The sequence below is a fragment of the Stenella coeruleoalba genome, assembly GCF_951394435.1.
Source record: "Stenella coeruleoalba genome assembly, chromosome: 15".
Lineage (NCBI taxonomy): Eukaryota > Metazoa > Chordata > Mammalia > Artiodactyla > Delphinidae > Stenella > Stenella coeruleoalba.
This window is the reverse complement of record NC_137161.1, coordinates 82,770,554-82,790,161: the sequence shown is the minus strand read 5'-3', so window position 1 is coordinate 82,790,161 and position 19,608 is coordinate 82,770,554. Positions and strand designations below refer to the sequence as shown.

Sequence of the window (19,608 nt, the reverse complement as noted above, 5' to 3'; positions counted from 1 at the left end):
GGGCTTGTGGCTGCATCACTCCAGGCTCTGCCTTTGTCATCACATGCTTTCCCTGTGTGTCTCTGTCTTCTTATAAGGACACCAGTCATCTTGGATTAGCAGTCCACCCTTCTCCAGTATCACCTCATCTCAACAAACTGCAACAACCCTATATCCAAATAAGGTTACGACCTGAGCCTCTGGGGGTCAGGACCTCCCATCTCTTTTGGAGGGATCTGTTTCATTCTCTTTGCTCCCTCCTTCCTCTTTCCCAGGATCACCTCCAGTACAACTACCTGACCCAGTCCTTGTCACAGGCTCCGCTTTTGGGGGAACCCAAACCCAAATACCTGGGGCCCGTCTCCCAGCTTCACGGTTCCCCAGCTCCGTGTCCTGACTTACTGTGTTGTGAGGTGTGTTAGTCTCTCCGTGCCCTGTCACGCTGGAGGTTTGTCACTCAGATCTCCGTGTGCTGCAGATCCGGGGACTCTGCGGGGCGGCAAGCTGAGCGCTGATTCTGGGACTCCCGCTCCTTCCAATTCTAGATGATGCCGTCTTGAAACACGGCCTTCACAGCGAACGATGAAGGGGAAGAGAGAGGGTGGGAGGTTGACAGAGGCTTATATTCGGGTGTGGAAGCAGCATGCATGAGTCCTATGCATATTCTGTGTCCTAGAACCAGTCCACCGGGAAATGTCATCTGTGTGCCCAGGAGGAGAAGGTGGGCTGAGGGAGTACCTGGTCTGTTTTTGCCAAACTCGCCCTCTGAAATTGCAGTTTCCTTGTCTATAAAATGGGATTCACTTTTGCCCTGTATCCTTGAGTCTCAGCTCTGAGTTAGGAGAGCTGCTCATGACAGCCTGGCGGCACACAGTAGGGACAGACAAGTGAGACTCTGGTTTGTATTGCGGCCAGGTGGGGCAGCCGTTTGATTGTCACATCAGCTGCTCGTCCCTACGGGGCCATCCCTAAGGAAGGATTACAAGTCCCAACCCACTGACATCAGGCTTGGCCATGGGATGAAATGTGGGTGGAGCTCCTGGGGGTCAGGAAGGATCTGTTTCATTCTCTTTGCTCCCTCATCCGTCTTTCCCAGGATCCCCTCCCATTTTCTTGTCCTACATTACCCCTTCCCTCTGCTGAAAACCCAGAATGTGCCAGTAGAAGTGGCCCCTTTAGCCTTGGTCCTAGAATAAAGAGGACAGAGAGAAAAACCACAGTGGACCTGCAGCTAACAATGAAGATGATGAGAAACCAGCCTCTCTCCCTGTCTCCCTCCCTCTCTCTCTAGTTTTTCTTTCTTCCTTCTTCCCTCCCTCCCTTCCTTCTTTTCTCCCTCTCTTTTTCTTTGCCACTGAAATTTTGGGGGCTGTTTGTTACAGCAGCATAACCTAACTTTTCCTGACTGATACATCATCAATGCCCTCATCTGGCCTTGTCAATGTCCTCCTCCCTGACATGGTCCCTGAGTAAGGAAGTGTCTCTTGACTTGGGTCCCAAATCCTTTGTGATCCAAGCTGGATCCTATGGAGCCCCCTCTTTCCTAAGGTCCAGGAATTTGGGACAAAAGACCAATTATTCATATCTGTCAGCCCCAGAAGATGCAATCAGAGAGAGGCAGAGAACAAGACAGACCATATCGGCCCCCAGACCCTAAGACCCATCTGGTCTGGACTGAGCACCTCGTTGCCTCATGAGAGAAGAGGGTGGGGGTGACCAGCCCAGCCCTCTGTTACATCCGCATGGGAGGAGGAGGAGGGGGCCAGGGAGGAGGGTTGGCTGGGCCTGAGTCTCATCACTCCCTAGGTTCACCAGGATCACAAGTCAAAGGAGAGAGGTAAGTCCTAGGGACGTGTGAGTCCTTAGATAACAGTGACCTTCCCACTAGCGAACGGGCTCCAAAGTGGCCCTGGACCCAGACCCGCCCATCGAGGCTACCCCCACTCCCTCGCTCACAGAGGGGGGCTGGGGTCATGTCAGGAAAGCTTCCCGAGTGAGTTTTCACCCTAGAAGACACGTGAAAGCCAGGTGAAAACATGTTTGCAAAACTGCTTTGTGAATAGTGAAGCGTAACGCATATGACGGATGTTAATTTTAAGAGAGGTGGAGGAGAACTCTCATTTTAATCCAGGGAAGCTTCCTGAATCAGACCTCTCTTTCCCGGATCCTGATTGCTTGTGGAGGATGCTGATTAGAAGACGTGGGAAATACTTCTTTCAATCTAGAACAGGCAGGTGGATGTTTTGGTAGTAGGTTTTCCTACGGACCAGGCGGGTGGAAAACTATCTAGAAGTGCCTCCCGTTAGTGTGGCATCAGCGGCATCAGATGCCTCTGGAGACAGAGGCTGCTCGTGGCTGAGAGCTTGCTTTCAATTCCACCTCTCAGCCAGCAGGAAACAGAAGCTCCGAAGACCTTAAAGGAAACCCAGGGGCAGCCATAAACTCTGTTTACAGCCTTCTAGGGCCCGAGAGAACCGCTGAGGAAAAGGAGTTGTCTAAGGAACCAGATAGTTATTCTATTATGTTTTTTTTTTAACCTGAAAATAAAAACTCACCGCTGATCTATGAATCACGAACCGGGCTGACCACGAGGCCTCCAGCCGGAAGGGTCGCTGAGGCCCTGGAGGTGGCCAGCCGGGCCCTCGGGAGCAGTTTCTTCTCCTCTGGGGCTTGGGGTGAAAGCGTAATTTTCCTTTCTCTTCCTCACGTCCAGCCGTGCCCACCTCCAGTTTCTTCCCCGGGCGGCGCTCACATCCTTGTTTCCGATGATGCTTCCCCTCCCTTTCTCCCTCTCCTTTTTTTGAAAATTTATTTAATTTATTTATTGTTGGCTGCATTGGGTCTTTGTTGCTGTGCGCAGGCTTTCTCTAGTTGCGGCGAGCGGGGGCTACTCTTTGTTGCGGTGTGCGGGCTTCTCATTGCGGTGGCTTCTCTTGTTGTGGAGCACGGGCTCTAGGCACGTGTAGGCTTCAGTAGTTGTGGCATGTGGGCTCAGTAGTTGTGGCTCACAGGCTCTAGAGCACAGGCTAAGTAGTTGTGGCACCCGGGCTTAGTTGCTCTGCGGCATGTGGGATCTTCCCAGACCAGGGCTTGAACCCGTGTACGCTGTATTGGCAGGCAGATTTTTAACCGCTGTGCCACCAGGGAAGCCCTCCCTCTCCTTTTTACAAAATGTATTTCTCACTTCCTTTCTGCTTCCTGGGAGTGAGGACCAATACACCAAAGTGCTAATATCATATAAAACATGCCAGAAAGTGCCAGAGCACAGAGAAGAAGACACCCCCTTCTTCAGACACCCCCAGGCGCTGTGGCTGGAGGAAGGTGCACTACGGCCCAGGGCCCAGGCCCTGGATGACCCTTGGGGGCCTGGTTGCCGAAGCAGCTCCAGGACGTGGTGGGCTTGATCAGCTGGAGGCAGGGTCACAGAGCAGGGGTCACAGGGCACTGAGGGGCCGGTGCAGGAACTGCTGGTGAACGCTGGACTCCCTTCCGCAGGAGCTCAGGGCCCAGGTGGACAGGTAGCTGGGCAGAGGGCGCTTTGGAGAGATGTAGGTGAGAGGGGCGTGGGAACAGAGAGGAGCCTGACACCCTGGGAGGCATCCCATACCTGGGGGGCTAGAAGCTGTTCTAGAACCCTCCACAGTGCTGCTCTTTTCTCCCTCACTCACCCCTGAGCCTTCGTGGGAGCAGTGGGTGAGGTGCAGACACAGGTCCCTCTCCCTCCCACCTGGTAGGTTACCGGTGAGGGGCTGGTGCTCACTCTTCAGGGGACATCCACCCATCCGGCAGACACTGACTGAAGTCTTCTGTGTCGAGCAGAGGCTTTAAGCTCATCGACTCTGGGTGCCTCCACCACTGACAAGCTGTGTGACCTTCGGCAAGTGACTTAAACTCTCTGTGCCTCGGTTTCCTCATCTGTAAAATATCTTATTCACGAAAGTTAAATGAGGTAACATTTGTAAAGACTTTGGCCGAGTGCCTGGCATACAGTACACATGATATGTGTGTTTGTTCAATAAAAATAAGCTGGGAGACGAGGGATGTTCCTAACTCCATGGAGCCCGCACGTCGGGGGTGGAGACAAACAACAGACATGAACAATAAATGATAGAATTGCAGTGTCAAGAGGAAATTAAATCAGCAACAGGATAGAGGGTAAGTAGCAGGCAGGGGAGTGTTATTTTAATCAAGGAAGTTAATGAAGGCCTCCTAGAGGATGTGGTCTCTGCATGGAGACCGAAATGATGACCAGGACCAGCTGTGCAAAGATCAGAGGGGTGCAAGGACTTCCCTGGTGGTCCAGTGGCTAAGACTCCGTGCTCCCAATGCAGGGGGCCCAGGTTCAATCCCTGGTCAGGGAACTAGATCCCATGTGCCGCAACCAAGAGTTCGCATGCTTCAACTAAAGATCCTGCACACAGCAACTAAAGATCCCGCACACCGCAACGAAGATCCTGCATGTCGCAACTAAGACCTGATGCAGCCAAATAAATAAATATTAAAAAAAAAAAGAAAGATCAGAGGGGTGGATGCCAGGCAGCGGGCACAGCATGTGCAAAGGGCCAGTGCGATGGAGGAAAAGTTAGGCAGGTGTGGCTGGAGCGTGGGGGCCAATGGGAGAAGTTGTGTGTGAAAGAGTTTGGAGAGAAGAAGGTCCCACGGGGGTTGGTGGTCGGGGGAAGGGATTGAGGTTCTTTTCTAATTGCAGTAAGGGACTGTGTTCATTTTCTAGGGCTGTGGCAACAAAGTACCACAAACTTGGTGATTTAAGACAGAAATGTATTTTCTCATAGCTCTGGAGGCCAGAAGTCCAAAATCAGGGTATTGGCCATGGTCCCTGCAAAGAATCTGGGTTGGGGGGAGCCTTCCCTGCCTCTCCCAGCTTCTGGTGGGCCCAGGTGCTCCTTGGCTGTTGCTATATCCCTCCAAAGTCTGTCTCCGTCTACACCTGCTATTCTCTGTGTGTGTGTGCTCTTTTTTTTTTTTTAAAGAAAGAAATAGAAATTTAAAACGTTTTATTGAAGTATAGTTGATTTACAATGTTGTGTTAATTTCTGCTGTACAGCCAAGTGATTCAGTTATACTCTGTACCTTTTTTATATTAGGATACCAGTCATTGGATTTAGAACCTAAATCCAATATGATAGCATCTTGAGATCTTTAACTTAATTACAACTGCAAGGCCCTATTTCCAACTAAGTTAACATTCACAGATACTGGGGCTTAGGACTTGGACACAGTTCAACTCACTCAGAGACCACTGGAAGTTGCAGCAGAGGAGAGCTGTGATCTGCCTTATGATTTAACAGGATCACTCTGGCTGCTGTGTGGAGAAGAGAGAGCGTGAAGATGGGGAGGCAAGTGCGGGCTCTTGCAGGCAGCTGAGCCGGAGATGACGGGTGAGAAAGAGAAAAAGGCATTTTCCTGTTGGACACAAACAATTTCACGGATCACCAACCTCAGACAAAGCCACTCTGTGACCACGATGGGTTAAGACAGCAACACGACTCTTCTGAAATCACGTCTGAACACAGACAAAACATGGACATCATCCAAACCGCAAAATCAACCAAACATCTCCCATCCTGGCTAACGTGACTCTTTTTTTCTTTTTAAACTTATCACAGTTCTAGCTTTGTCCCGTCCTTCTTACCTTCTATATAAGAATTATTAAGATGCCCAATCATAGCACCACCCCTGATTCCTGATAGCATCTAACCCAGAGTGAAGGCTTGATTCCCTGAACCCTCCCCCAGATCATATGACAGAAGCCCAAGTCCTGTAAGAGGTCCTGACTGAGATGCCCCAGGGCTCCCCATGGTGTGTGTTCACTCTTCCTGCATCAAATTAACAAGCCCAACTTTTCGTCGACAGCCGTGCTCCTGGTGGTCTCTGGTTGAGGGGCAGGGGGGGCTTTGTGGGTGTGGGACCAGTGCCCCGAGCTTGGTGTAATGCTGTGCTGCTGCCATAATGAAATTCTTAATAGTTTTTTTTTAATTAATTAATTTGTTTATTTCTGGCTGCTTTGGGTCTTCGTTGCTGCGTGCAGGCTTTCTCTAGTTGCATCGAGCGGGGGCTACTCTTTGTTTTGGTGCGCGGGCTTCTCACTGTGGTGGCTTCTCTTGTTGCGGAGCACGGGCTCTAGGCGCGCAGGCTTTAGTAGTTGTGGCGCGTGGGCTCAGTAGTTGTGGTGCACGGGCTTAGTCGCTCCGTGGCATGTGGGATCTTCCCTGACCAGGGCTTGAGCCCGTGTCCCCTGCATTGGCAGGTGGATTCTTAACCACTGAACTACGAGGGAAGTCCCTCTTAATAGTTTTTGAACACGGGGCTCTGTACGTTCATTTTTCACCGGGCCCTACAAATTCTTTAGCTGGTTCTGCTGAAGAGCGTTGACAGGGGCTAATGCCAGGGTCGTTGTGGTCCAGAGGGTGACAAGTGGGTGGATTCAGGACTGTTTTGGCCCCCCACCAAAAAAAGTGAGAAAATGCAAGGAAGAGGGAGAGAAATCCTGAATGTGGGGCTGTGTACACTGTGTTCTTTATCAAAGTGGGAAATAATTGGGTGGTGAGGTCAAGTAGGTTTGGGAGTGGGAACGGGGAGACAAGAGCCTCCACTGGGTGAAAATATACTTCTTATCACACATTAGGAAATAGACATGGGATGTGACATTTTAAAAAATTGGTGACTCACTATTGTACTACTATTTTGCAAGATATTACCACAGGGGACAGGGGCAGGGGAGGAAGAATTGAGGAAGAATTGGGACTTGGGGATCTTTCTTAACTGCATGAGAATCTACAACTATTTCAAAATTAAAAGTTTAATTAAAAAAATTGGTGACCCAGAAAATCAGGACGTGAGTGGAATGCCAGGCAGCTCCGGGCAGGTGTTGCTCATCTGTATTCATCGGTTCTTGAATCTGCAAGGAGTTGGGGGGCAGCTGACACAGGCGGACTCAGCCCAGTGAAGGGCCGTGGTTGGGGTCTGCAGGGACAGTGGCAGCAGCTGTGGCACCTGAGCCTCCTTCCTGGTGTTCTCGAATCAGGGCTGATGGGGTGGAGAGCATCTCATCTCTCCGAGGTCCTGCCAAGCGCCGGGCATGGACTTGACAGAGGAAAGTTCCTTGAAGAAAGTGCCTTGGGCACTCAGCTCCTTTAGCCGTTTCAGGTCACTGCAGTAGGGGGCTCAGGCACGGGGAGCTTTGGGCTTGGGGACCGTGACTGGGAGCAGAGGCCAGAATGACTTCCGCTGGTCTCCACTTTCATGCTTCCGTTAGCAAGAACTCGTGTGGCCGGGGGTCAGGGGGGAGCATCTCATCTTGATATTTGCAGATTTATTCGTGGAACTCCCCACACATCTGGATGAGGATATATGACTTGCCCCCTGGAGGAAATAGTTAAATGAATCGCTAAAGCACAAAACATTCCTGTAGAATTGCTTCCATATTTTATTAGACGCAGGTGAGCATGAATTATTGTGAAGTCAACAGGAGGGTTTGCAAATTCGGTTCTTGCCTTTCCACAAACAACTCTTCTATGTCTAGATTGTTATGGAAAGGCTTTAATGAATGTTGGCTTGTGATGGGACTGTTGAATAACTCACTCACTTATCTATCCATCCATCCATCCAGCCAGCCAGCATTTATTGGGCACTCACTGTATGCCAGGTAATGCCAGCTAAGCTGCAGCTCAGGTATCATTCTCACTGACTGCCTTCAAAAGACGCCATCAGATGTACAAGGTCCTTGTGAGATGAGCCAACTTGGGGCTTGATTGTCGTGGGAGGGACACCATGTTGGGGGAGCGGTCTTCCTTTCATGTATCTCAGGAGGCCACTGGTCACAGGGAAAAAGGCCCATTTCCATATACCCCTCCACGGTTGGAAATGCTACTTACATTAAATTTCTCTTTCTTAGAATCTCCTCGTTTGTGTCAAGGTGTGAAATTTCTTGGGGGAAAAATGGACACAGTCATATAAAATTAGCCTTCAAGTTGAATGGATCTTATTAGTTTCTCACACTCCAGGTACTTCTGCCAAACTGATCCTGGCTGGGCACCCATGGGGTCTGGTTTCCACTCAGAATGCTCAGGATGGGGTCGGGAGATCTGGGGATGGGAGAATAAACATCATTTGTTTCTCCTCTCCTATTTGGCAGTTAAGCATCACAGCATGGCTTGTAGGATCCCTGGAAACCCGAGGGATTGGGGACCCTTTCACCACGCTCCTTCTGCCTCCACAGAGAGGAGGTGGGGGACAGGAGTAGAGTTTACCTCTCTGAGCTGGGGATGGGAGCACGGCCACCAGTGACAGGGTCGGGCTCAGCAGTGGGTGGGGCTCACCCCACTGGGACCCTGGACTTGGAGGGTGCCAGTGGCACTGCAAGCTGACGTTCTGGGGGCGGGGCATGGAATCCGCCCCGAGGAGGGAGACTTCTTGAAGAAGAGCAAAGGGTGGGAAGGGCGCCCAGAGGCACGGTCTCTGCTGCACGGTTGATGTCTGGGGTTCTCACAGCAGCCTGTGGGATGCCTGAGCAAGGGAGTCCCTCCTGCCCCCGATTTGTGGGCAGAGAAATAGCTCAGCAAATCCAATAACATGTCCAAGATTACCCAGTGAGTTCTGGAGGCTGGATTGGAACTTACCATCTTTTCCCTACACCACGGCTTCCCCGACAGGAGCTCTGTGTTGACCCCGCCCCAAGGCAAAACAGTGCTGTAGAAAAACAATTGGGGGTGTCTGTGAGGAGGGCCCTGGGCAGGGAAGGGTGCCCTTCACTGCATCTGTCCTCAGGTGAGGTCAGTTGAGAATGACCCGGGAACGCCTAGAAGCATCACCTCCCCTCTGAAGACTACAGTTCATGATCAGGCCAGGCAGACACACATGCTCTCCTTTTCATTCCAAGTAGTGGGCACCTGGATTGCTTAGAAATTCAGGAAACAGAGTTGGTTAGAAACAGGAATTCAAATGAATTGCCCCTGAAATCCAAAGAGCCCAGGGAACCAGTGGGGGAGGAGGGGTATCTGGTTCTTAGGAATCAAGTGCTCATCAGCAGCCCTCTTGGTTCAAACTTTGAAATTCATCCTGAAAAGGGGTGGATCCCTCCTTCCTCGGTCTTTTGTTCTATTCAGACTTCAGTGGATTGGATGAGGCCCACCCACTTTGGGGAGGACCATCCCACTGATTCAAGTGCGAATCTCATCCAGAAACACCCAGAAAGAATGTTTAATCTGGGCATCCCATAGCCAGTCAAGTTGACACATTAAATTAACCATCACAGCTTGGAAAGTTTCTTCCTTTCTTTCATGAAATTGGAGGCATGGTCTTTGTAGCTCAGCTTATTTCCTGGGGGAGGAGGGGAAACATTGAGAGCTACTGGGGCCCAGGTCAGGACTGAATTCTTTTATTTATTTATTTATTTATTTATTTGGCTGTGCCGGGTCTTAGTTGCAGCACACAGGATCTTGGTTACAGGATCTAGTTCCCTGACCAGGGATCGAACCCAGGCCCCCTGCAATGGGAGTGCGGAGTCTTAACCACTGGACCACCCGGGAAGTCCCAGGGCTGAATTCTTGGAGTCAGCAGTAGGGAGTGGAGAGAGGAGCCTGGGCAGCTTTGGTGAGGAGGGTTTAAATGCCAAAAGACAGGAAAAGGTATATGAAGAAGCATCCATGTGTGACATTCTTCGAGAGTCATAGATGGGATATAGATCAGAATATCTTTTGATAGTTTTTATCTAATGGCATTTCTTGGAAGCTGCTGCCACATGGGGCTGTGGGATTAACTCAGATACATTTAGAGAGTGGCCATCAGAACCTGAGGGCTCAGGTGTTGTGTTCAGTGGCACCTCCTATTAAAAGAATCACTCAAGATCTGAGCTCTTGTGTAATAAAGAGTGTGACTGGTTCCTGGGAGGGAGCTTCTAAGTCTTTGGAATTCCCTGAGTGATAGGAGTGCCTGTTATACATGGTGGACTCCTAGGCCCACAACTAAGTTTAGGTTGTTGAGACGACTCAGGATGGGGGTGGCCACGCCATAGAGACCAACCACGGGACTAGCAGGCTGGGTCCTTGAGCCAGGTCATGTCAGCCTGCTACGATCTGAACGTTTTTGTCTCCCCCAGATTCACGTGCTGAAATTCTAACCCCCAATCTGATGGTATTTGGAGGTGGGCCCTTTGGGAGGTGATTAGGTCATGAGGGTGGAGCCCTCATGAATGGGACTGTGACCTTATAAAAGAGACCCCAGGGAGCTTCGTAGCCCCTTTGGCTATATGAGGACACAGTGAAAAGATGGCCATCTGTGAACCGGGAAGCAGGCTCTCACCAGACACTGAGTCTGCTGGTGCCATGATCCCACATTTCCCAGCCTCCAGAACTGTGAGAAATACATGTTTGTTGTTTATAAGCCACCCAGTCTATGGTGTTACAGACTGCTGTTTATAGCCACCCAGTCTATAACAAAATATAGACTATACCGTTTATACAGAGAGGCTATATTTTGTTACAGTAGCATGAATGGACTAAGAAACAAGCCAGACTTTGGGGGTAGGATGGGGTAGGAGGGTTGGAGATTGAGTTCAGTCACCTGGCCAGTGATTCAACGAGTCCTACCTACAGTGAAACCCCAATAAAAGCTCTGGGCCCTGACACTTGGTGGAGCTTCCCGACTGTTGAACACATGGGTATGCTGGAGGGTGGCACACCCAGACCTCACGAGGAGAGGGAACAGAAGATCCTCCCAGGCCTCGCCATGGGGCCTCTTCACTTGGCTGGATCCTTTATAATGAAACTGTAACCAGAAGGACAGCACTTACCTGAGCCCTGTGAGTCATTCTAGCAAATAGTTGAACCTGATGGGGGTTGTGAAAACCTTCCAGATTTGTGGCCACTTGATCAGAATTGTGGGTGGCCTGGGGGCCTCCAAAGTGTGGCTGGTGTCTGAAGTGGGTGCAGTCTTGTTGGGGACTGTACCCTTGAACCTGTGAAACTTGTGCTAACTCCACAGGGGTAGAGTCAGAATTGCACTGTGGTAACTGCAGAGACAAGAGAACACCATGCCTTACTGCATTTCTTTCAAGCGAGAAATATCTTTTGTGAGCTTATTTTGCGTCAGGCATGGCAGTGGGTGCCACACATCCCACCTAACTGTTGAATGTCATGTTACTAAAGGAATTCATGAAGCTTAGAATATCGCTAGTGTCAAAGGGGCGACACTGTGAAAAACACACTGAGATCGGAATTACTATTTTTAGGAGGATGCACAGATTTGGAGAACCAGATTTTCACATAAATTCATTAAACCAAGGAAGTCTAAACGCTTCATGAAGTTAAGGGCTGCAAAGTAATCTTCAGGCTTGCTTTAAGAGGTATTCTGTTTGTGAATAACTTGGAGTCGTTTCTGGCTAGAGAAAGGATGCTGGCGGCAGACATCCCTGCTCTGTCCTTAGGTCTCCTGGGATGTGCCAGTTGCACTGAGTTTGCTGACTACTAGGTTGGGGTAAACTGTTGGCAGGGACTTGGGGTGCGCCCAGGGCATAGTTTACTAAGAGGAGGAAGGGCTTGGGGACATCCTGACCCTCATGGGGATGGGTGGGCACGGGCAGAGAAGAACGGGTGGATGAGGGTCTGCAAGTTCCTTTACCGAGGTGTTCCTGGCCTGGAAGCCAGGCCCCCTGTTTCTGAGGTGGTCAGTCTCTGTTGTAGGGACACTCTCACTGGATTAGGGCACCTCGTGATTCAGTATGATCTCAACTCTAACCTTAATAATTACATCTGCAAAGACCCTGTTTCCAAATAAGGTCACCTTCAGAGGTTCTGGGTGGATATGAATTTTGGGGGACACACCATCCAACCCATTACACCCTCTAAGTGTCAGTCAATTGGTAGACAGACCAAGGGGGCCAGAAGAGGTCCATTGTCAGCATTATCACAGTACAGCTGAGCTGGGAGGTTATCTCAATGGGAAGAGGGAATATTTATAAACTCCTGACACTGTCCCCAAACACAGGATGCCCAAGGTCACTTCCTTCTTTACTGTGAAGAATCTCCTGAACAGCCTCTGCCTTTCCTGCTGTCCTCAGCTCTTTGGGAAGAAGCTGAATCCTTTATTTAAGGTCTAAAGAGATTGTCTGAACAAAGACTAATGGGTTAAGCCCAGGCACAAGATGACAAATTGTTCTCTTCTGCTGTCTCAGCCCCAAGGAAGGTTCTAAAAAGAGACTAGGATGCTCTGGGCTGGAGCAGAGGGCTGGATGTGGCCCACCGCGGGCTCACCCCTCTGTCTGTCCATCCCACCCTGACACCAGCTAGACCCCCAAGCAGAGAACAATGCTGCTGCAGCCAAAGAGCAAACGGTTTCTGACTCCAGGCCACTTGTTATTCTTTTGTTCAAAGAATAAAAGCACAGTTTGAGACCAGAGAGGGGAATTAGGCCCCTAAGAGTTCTGAAACCGGAAGGGGGTTCCCTGCTCCTTGCCTGACTTCCTCCACCTACCCCTGCTACCTAGACTCCAGCTGGGCCAGTGAGGGGAGTCGGGTCCGCACTACTACACGGGGGGGGCCAGAGCGGAAGGCCAGGTCCTGCTGCCCAGGTGCGTGGGCTGGCAGAGGAGGGGGCTGTCACCCCACGTGAGAGGCAGGAAGGACTGTCCCTTCTTCCCCGTCCACCAGGCCCTTGCCCAGGGTGAGCGGGCAGAGGGTGGTCTTTGATTCATGGTAGCACCAGCCCCGCCCTTGACAATCGATCACGGCAGTCACTTGTCCACCATGACAGGGATGGAGAAGGGAGAGCCGGGTGGGTGCTTCTCCCACAGTCTTCCTGGGAGGTGGAAGTGAAAGCAGTTTCTATTTTATGGGCCAAGGTGGGAGCAGAGGAGGGGAGCTCAGCCTCCTGCTCAGGGGGTGGCCAGGGCTGGGTTTCCCATGGGGCCTGACAAGGTTCGGACACCCGCTGAGTTTGGATCCGTGAATACCGGGCAAGGCCTGTGGTCTCTGGCACCCAGCGGACTCAGCCCCAAGAGGAGGTGGCGCTCAGGGCGGCTGTTTCCTGGCTCTGCCCCCAGTAAACACGGCAGGGGCCTCCAGGGGGCCGGAGCCCACCCAGTGCAGAGCTGAGGGCTGGCTGAGGGCCAGGGCGGCGCTGTGGTGCTGGGGCCACAGGTGCTGGGCTCGGGGCTGGAGGAGGACATTGGCGATGCTCAACTTCTTCCCGAGAAGGGCCTGGTGCAGAGCGCCGACGGCGACCCTCCCAGATTTCCGGGCCGCTTGTGGCGTGGGGGGCTGGGCGGTGTTGCAGAACAAATGGGGAGTGGAACTGGGTGTGGCGAGGGCGGCAGGCAGCCTGGCAGGGTCTTACCTTTGCTGTCTGCCTCTCTGACCGGTCCAGAGTGAGGAGGCCTCTTCATGCTGTCTGCCTGTGCCCGGGAGGCAGGCTGGCGGCTCTCAACAAGAAGCATCAGGATCCGGCCGGGCCGCGGCCCACCTGAGTGGGGCAGGTTTTCCTCTCTCTCCTGGCTTTGCAGAAGGGCTGCCCTGGGGGACAGTGTGGGTGGCCCTGGGGACCGGAGGGAGATGAGCTCAGGATCGCAGACCTTGAACCAGGGGCCAATCTGAGAAGTAGGAGGATTTGAGGGGTCATGGACCAACCTCCCAGGGAGTCGCCACGGCCAGCCCAGGGCACAAGAGGGCCCGGGGGTGGGGTGGGGTTGGAGGAGGGCCCAGCCCAGGCTTGAGTCCGCTGCAAGCAGGAGTAAATAATGAAACACTGCAGCTACTTACAGAACCACCATCTGAAGGATGCTTGTGGATTTCTTTCTCTTTTTTTTTTTTTAAATTTATGTTTGGCTGCGTTGGGTCTTTCTTGCTGCGCGCAGGCTTTCTCTAGTTGTGTCGAGCAGGGGCTACTCTTCGTCGTGGTGCGCGGGCTTCTCATTGCGGTGGCTTCTCTTGTTGCGGAGCACAGGCTCTAGGTGCATGGACTTCAGTAGTTGTGGCTCTCGGGCTCAGTAGCTGTGGCTTGTGGGCTCTAGAGCGCAGACTCAGTAGTTGTGGCACATGGGCTTAGTTGCTCCGCAGCATGTGGGATCTTCCCGGACCAGGGCTCGAACCCACGCCCCCTGCACTGGCAGGTGGATTCTTAACCACTGCACCACCTGGGAAGTCCCGTGGATTTCTTTTGACTTCTCCTTTGCACCCGTGGAGTGTCTGCCTCATGTGTTCCCACCTGCCAGAGAAGCTGAGACTCCAGGCTGGCTGTTTTAGGTTTGGTTCCTGGTTGAACAGATTGTCCCAGAGGCGCCAAACATCTGGACTTCCTCGGCCCCCAGTGTACCCCAGCCAGTGGGGATTGCCGGAGTTGCTGCCGGGGAGGCCTGTGCCCACGCCTGCCACGTGAGCCATTCATTGGGTTGTGTAACAGACAATCCCAGTTAGGGAAAGAGAAACCACCTGGGTATTTTTAAAAAGAGTGAATTTGTTGGTTACTCTAATGATTAGAGAGTGGAGAAACCAAAGGGTAAAGTGAGGCAACTCATGGATTAGCAATGCAGGAAGCCACAACCATCCCTGGGACTGGAGAGGCCAAGGGAGGAAGTGGTTTTACTGGACCCCGGGATCTGGAGCCATTTGGTGGAAGGGGGAGTCACGGCAAGAACCACGGACCCTCGGGAGCTGGGGCTGCAGAGGGAGCGACTGTGCAGCAGGTGCCAGAGACGTGGAGGAAAAGGAACCATGTGGAGAAGTGGGGGGACAGACCCTGGCTTCTTTCATCCTGCTTTCCAATTTTTAAATATTTGGATAAAATACACATAACATAAAATTTACCACCTTAACCATTTTTTTTTTTTTTTGCGGTACGCAGGCGTCTCACCGCTGTGGCCTCTCCCGTTACGGAGCACAGGCTCCGGACGCGCAGGCTCAGCTGTCATGGCTCACGGGCCCAGCCGCTCCGCGGCATGTGGGATCTTCCCGGACCGGGGCACGAACCCGCGTCCCCCGCATCGGCAGGCGGACCCCCAACCACTGCGCCACCAGGGAAGCCCTGTTTGTTTTTTAAATAGCAGCCATCCTCATGGGTGTGAGGGGATATCTCATTGTTGATTTGTATTTTTCTAATGATTAGTGACTTTGAGCATCTTTTCATGCACTAGTGCCTCCTATTAACCAAACTTACCCAGAAGCCAGAGGGCAAGTGAGCTTGGGAAGTGTAGTTTTTTGCATTACGGAGTAAAGCAGGGAAGGCAAGGCCCAGGTGACAGCTGTGGGTGTGTGTGAGGTGGGTGGGTAGAGCAGGGGCACTGTAAAGCCAGCAAATATCCCAGGTAGTGGAAGCTCACAGAGAACAGTAGTGACGTAAGGGACTCAATCTCCAGCACACATCAGTGTCCTGTGGAGGAAACCAGAACCCAGGGAGGGGTAGGGACCTGCTGAGATCTCACAGAGCAGGTGGCAGAGCTGGGGTTTGCACCTGAGTCTGCCTGACTTCCAGATGAAGCTCTTCCCACTCTGTGCTCCCTGCCATCCGCATGATGCCTGCAAGGATGAGGCTCACCGGTTATGAACGTGCCTTGCATTTTCACACCTCATGGCTTTGCTTGTGCTGTTCCCCCTGCTTGGAATGCTTTTCCCTCCTTGCCCACCTGGCAAACTTGTACTCTCGGCAGCTCAGCTCAAACGCCCACTCCTCTAACCTGACCACCAGGGAGAACAAACCCCAAACCATGAACTATTGGCTCAATCCGTCTAAACAGCACAGAACAGTGACAGGGTCCCTGTCTTCACTCCATGTTGGATGCCTAATGTTTTTCTTTTCCCAGCATGCTGTCCATAGACTTCTGATGACTCCGAATTTCCTCTAGGGGTCTCCCCCCACTGTTTCTTGTGGATTGGGCAGTGATGACACCCCTCATCCCCAAGTTTATTATGCAATCCATCTTCCTGGTCACAGTGACTGGCCCTGAGACTTTAGCTGAGCCCTTGGACAAGAGAGACCCTCTTCCACAGGGCTGGCAAGGCCATGAAGATACCATGGGGACCAGGCCTGCCTGAGAGTGAAGCCAACAGAGGGGAAAGCACAGTCCTGGGCTGCAACAGCAGTGAGTCTTGACAACATTGTTTCTGTGCCTGGATACAGCTATGCCTGAAGCCACCTTTCACCTGTAGACGCTAATAAGTTCCCTCTTTTTGCAAGACCAAGTTGTGTTGGGATTTCAGTCACTTACCACTGGAAGCCATGATTAATGCATGTGCCTTGTGCCCAAGTCCTGGCCTTACATGCCTTGTTGATTCAGAATTTCTTGGCTCGTAGCTCTGTAGGTCTGGTCCCCAGGACAAATGGTCCTTCTGAATATCCTGTAGTATGTGGTCTGCACAGAGAAAAGCAGATCAGAAATCGGTGGGATACCACCTGGGGAGTTTCAAGTCAGGAGGGCACACTTTTCCTGATTCCAGGTTCGGTGACTTGCCCAAGGCCCCCAGGTGGTGGGTGGTGGAGCTGGGACCAGCCAGGAGGTCGGGCCCCTTAGCTGCTTTGCTCGAATCTGGGTCTCTGGCAAAGGCTCTAGAGGGGTCTCCTTGTTAGGCCAGGATAAGAGACCCGTTCCTCTTCCTGAAACAGCCACAGAGCCGAAAGAGCATTGCTTGGTGAGAGAGCAGAGTGCTGAGGCTTGGAGGCCTCGGTGGCCCTGCCCTTGCTGAGGCAGGCCTGTCCCCTTCCCAGTTGCCCAGGAGGGCCCCTGCAGGGCACATGGTGCCCTGTGCTTCAGGGACAAAGCCGGAAAGAAGCCCCAGCGCCTCGTCAGCTCGGCACCACCCCCCGCCCTCCCCGGGCACTTTACACATTCAAAACCTATTTTAGAAGTAGCAGCTCATCTGATTCTTTTTAATGCACTTCCAGGCAGCACAGATGTGCATCAGGGAAAGAATGTTCCTTGAACCAAAGTGCTTCTGTGGGCCTCATGCTCCTCTCCCTTGGCGCCCACTGCCGGGCCAAGAGCCTCCTATGAACCATGCATTAGTTCTGGTGATGGCTGCGCACAGAGGGTGCAGCTCTTGAAAAGGGAGGGGTGTCCATTGTGCACTCAGGAGGCAGGGGTCAGGGAGGTGAAGCTGGCAGTGTCCAGAGCCCTGCCGCCAGGTCACGTGGGGACGGGGCCCTGGCTACTGCCCCTCCCGCGCTGTCATCCATATGTGAGAGACTTTATCCTGAATGGGGGATCTGGCACCTGAACAGTCCCAGATGGACTGGCTTGCAGGGAGGTGGGGTGGGGAGGGGACCGACAGATACAAAACAAAGCGCAGGGCGGGGCGGACTCTCCACAGGTGAGGAAAGGACGAATGACCAGACTGAGAGATGCAGGGTCACACGGCAACTCCCAGATCAGAATGATAGCACGGAGCTCCTTAAAACACACAGAGACATAAATTAAGCCTTGCAAGCGCCTGTCCCGAAAAACGTGTCAGCCAGACAGATGACGGAGGGAAGACGTCTGATGTTTCTGTCGTTTGCAAAAATACATGTTTTTGATTTGGAGGGGGAGGCACCAAAAGCCATGCTTTAACTTTTAAAGGAATTTTCAAAGGTTGTTTTTTTCTTTTCCAAAGCTGAAAAATGTCCCTAGAAGGGAACGTGAGCCATGTGTTATTGAGAGATGTCAGTCTCTCCCTTCAGTGATGTGAAGGAAGCCCAGGGCTACACCAGCCAAGCAGGTATTCCCAACCACGGTGGTCTTCTGGGGGAGGGCCCGGTGCAGGGGGCGCAGAGCTCAGCTCCAACGTCCATTACACACTGATGGCTCATATGCTGAAACACTCAGGATCTTTCTCTGACTCATGATGTCAACCCACTTCCTGGGCAGTGTCCCTGTGAGTCTGGAAGGCATGGAGCTGCCTGTCTCGGGGCAGCCCCTCATCCCCAGCACCCTACGGATGAGGACTCAGGGGAAACCAGCAGGAGTGGATCCAAGGTCTGTGAGGCCTGAAGCTCAGCCCATTTGAGGGATTCTCTTTGAGAGAAAGGATACATAAATACAATATGGATTTAGGTATGAAAGCAAATGTTGATTTACAGTGAGAAAGGAAATCACCACCAAGTACCGGGAGCCCTGGGAATCTAGGTCTTTTTCTTCTGCAATGCCTTTAGGCAATTTATGAGACATGTTTGCTGAATCCAAGCTGACTTCTCTCCCCACCTAGAACACTCTATGACTGCCAGCATCTTCCAGCTCTTCCAGGGGCCCAAGCAAAGGAGGGGTCCTGACACTCGGGCTTTCTTAGCTTTACCGAAAATCTGCCCCTGGAAAACAAGGCTGACTAGAAAAGTCGTATCTCTGCCTTGGCTGGGTCTGCCTGCAGTGGGACCCAAGATCTGTGAGTAAATGAGAGGCAGGAGGATTTGGAAAGACCCAGGACTCCTGTGCTCCGGGATTTGGGGGCAGTTGCCCAGAGGCAGCCAGGCGTGGGTTTGCAATTTCAGTTGATGGAAACCTGGCCAATTGAATCATATCCTGTTGGGAGAAATATCACATAGCGAGAAGGGGCTGGTAAGCCGGGGCCTGGAGACAGCTGTGGGCAGAGCCGTCCAGCTGGGGCCAGGGAGGAGGCATCCTGGCTCTGGCATCCAGGTTGTCTGCCAAGGCTGATCCGTGGCGTGGGAGAGGGAGCCTCCGGCTGCCTAGAGCCAGAACCCCCGCCCGAGTTTACCTCACTCTCCTGTTCTGGTTCCAGGCTAATCAGGTGAATTTGTGGGCATCACAGTCATTCTCCTGGAGGCCTGCCTGCCGGACAGGAGAGTGCAGATGGTGTGGAAGGAGGTCTTTCCACCAAAGTGGCCAGCCGACGGTTGTCTGGCTCTCCTTAGAGCCTGCCAGAGGGAGAGAGGGTGCTGTCCTGTCAACCTGCACATCTGATAATTGTATTTCTCGGGCAAATCATTAAATTGACATCATGGTTTTTATTTATCACTTTCTTTGAACTTGGTTCATGCCCGCTCACCCCCAAGAGAGATGGAACCATTCACTATGCCCTCAAAATCATGTCTGGTGCAGAGCCAGCGCCATAAATATCACTCGAAGGAATGGAAATTAGATTTTGAGCCTGCAGGAGAAGGCCAAACCCAGACAGTAATGCATTCCCAAGGAAAATGGTCACCTTGGGAGGGCCAGGCTAGGGGAGCAGCTGGCCTGTCCTGGGCTCTCTCTGATGTCTCACAGTGAGCTGTGGGTTTTTTTTCTTTTTAATTTTTATTGGAGTATAGTTGATTTACAATGTTGTGTTACTTTCTGCTGTACAGCAAAGTGAATCAGTTATACATATACATATATCCACTCTTTTTTAGATTCTTTTCCCATATAGGTAATTACAGAGTATTGAGTAGAGCTCCCTGTGCTATACAGTAGGTCCCTGTTGGTTATCTATTTTATATATAGTAGTGTGTATGAGCCATGGGCTTGAAGTGAAAACTGCCACAGAAACGTGGGTATCCCTTTGTTATGGGCTGAATTGTATACCGAATCCTCCCAATTCATATGTTGAAGTCCTAGCCTCCAGCAACTCAGAATGTGACTCTATTTGCAGATAGGGTCTTTAAAGAGGTAATTACATTAAAATGAGGTTGACAGCCAGCTGGGAACGGAGCCGA

At 51.9% G+C, this 19,608-nt stretch overlaps 1 long non-coding RNA gene across 1 annotated transcript; it reads right to left on the bottom strand.

Moving 5' to 3' along the window:
* Positions 1 to 7,854: 7,854 nt before the first annotated feature.
* LOC307198162 lies at positions 7,855 to 14,158 on the bottom strand. The gene is made up of 4 exons (XR_013831571.1): positions 13,752 to 14,158; positions 13,330 to 13,527; positions 8,619 to 8,688; positions 7,855 to 8,084 (listed from the first exon to the last, which is right to left on the bottom strand). It is a non-coding gene; the product is annotated as an uncharacterized lncRNA (long non-coding RNA).
* Positions 14,159 to 19,608: the final 5,450 nt, after the last annotated feature.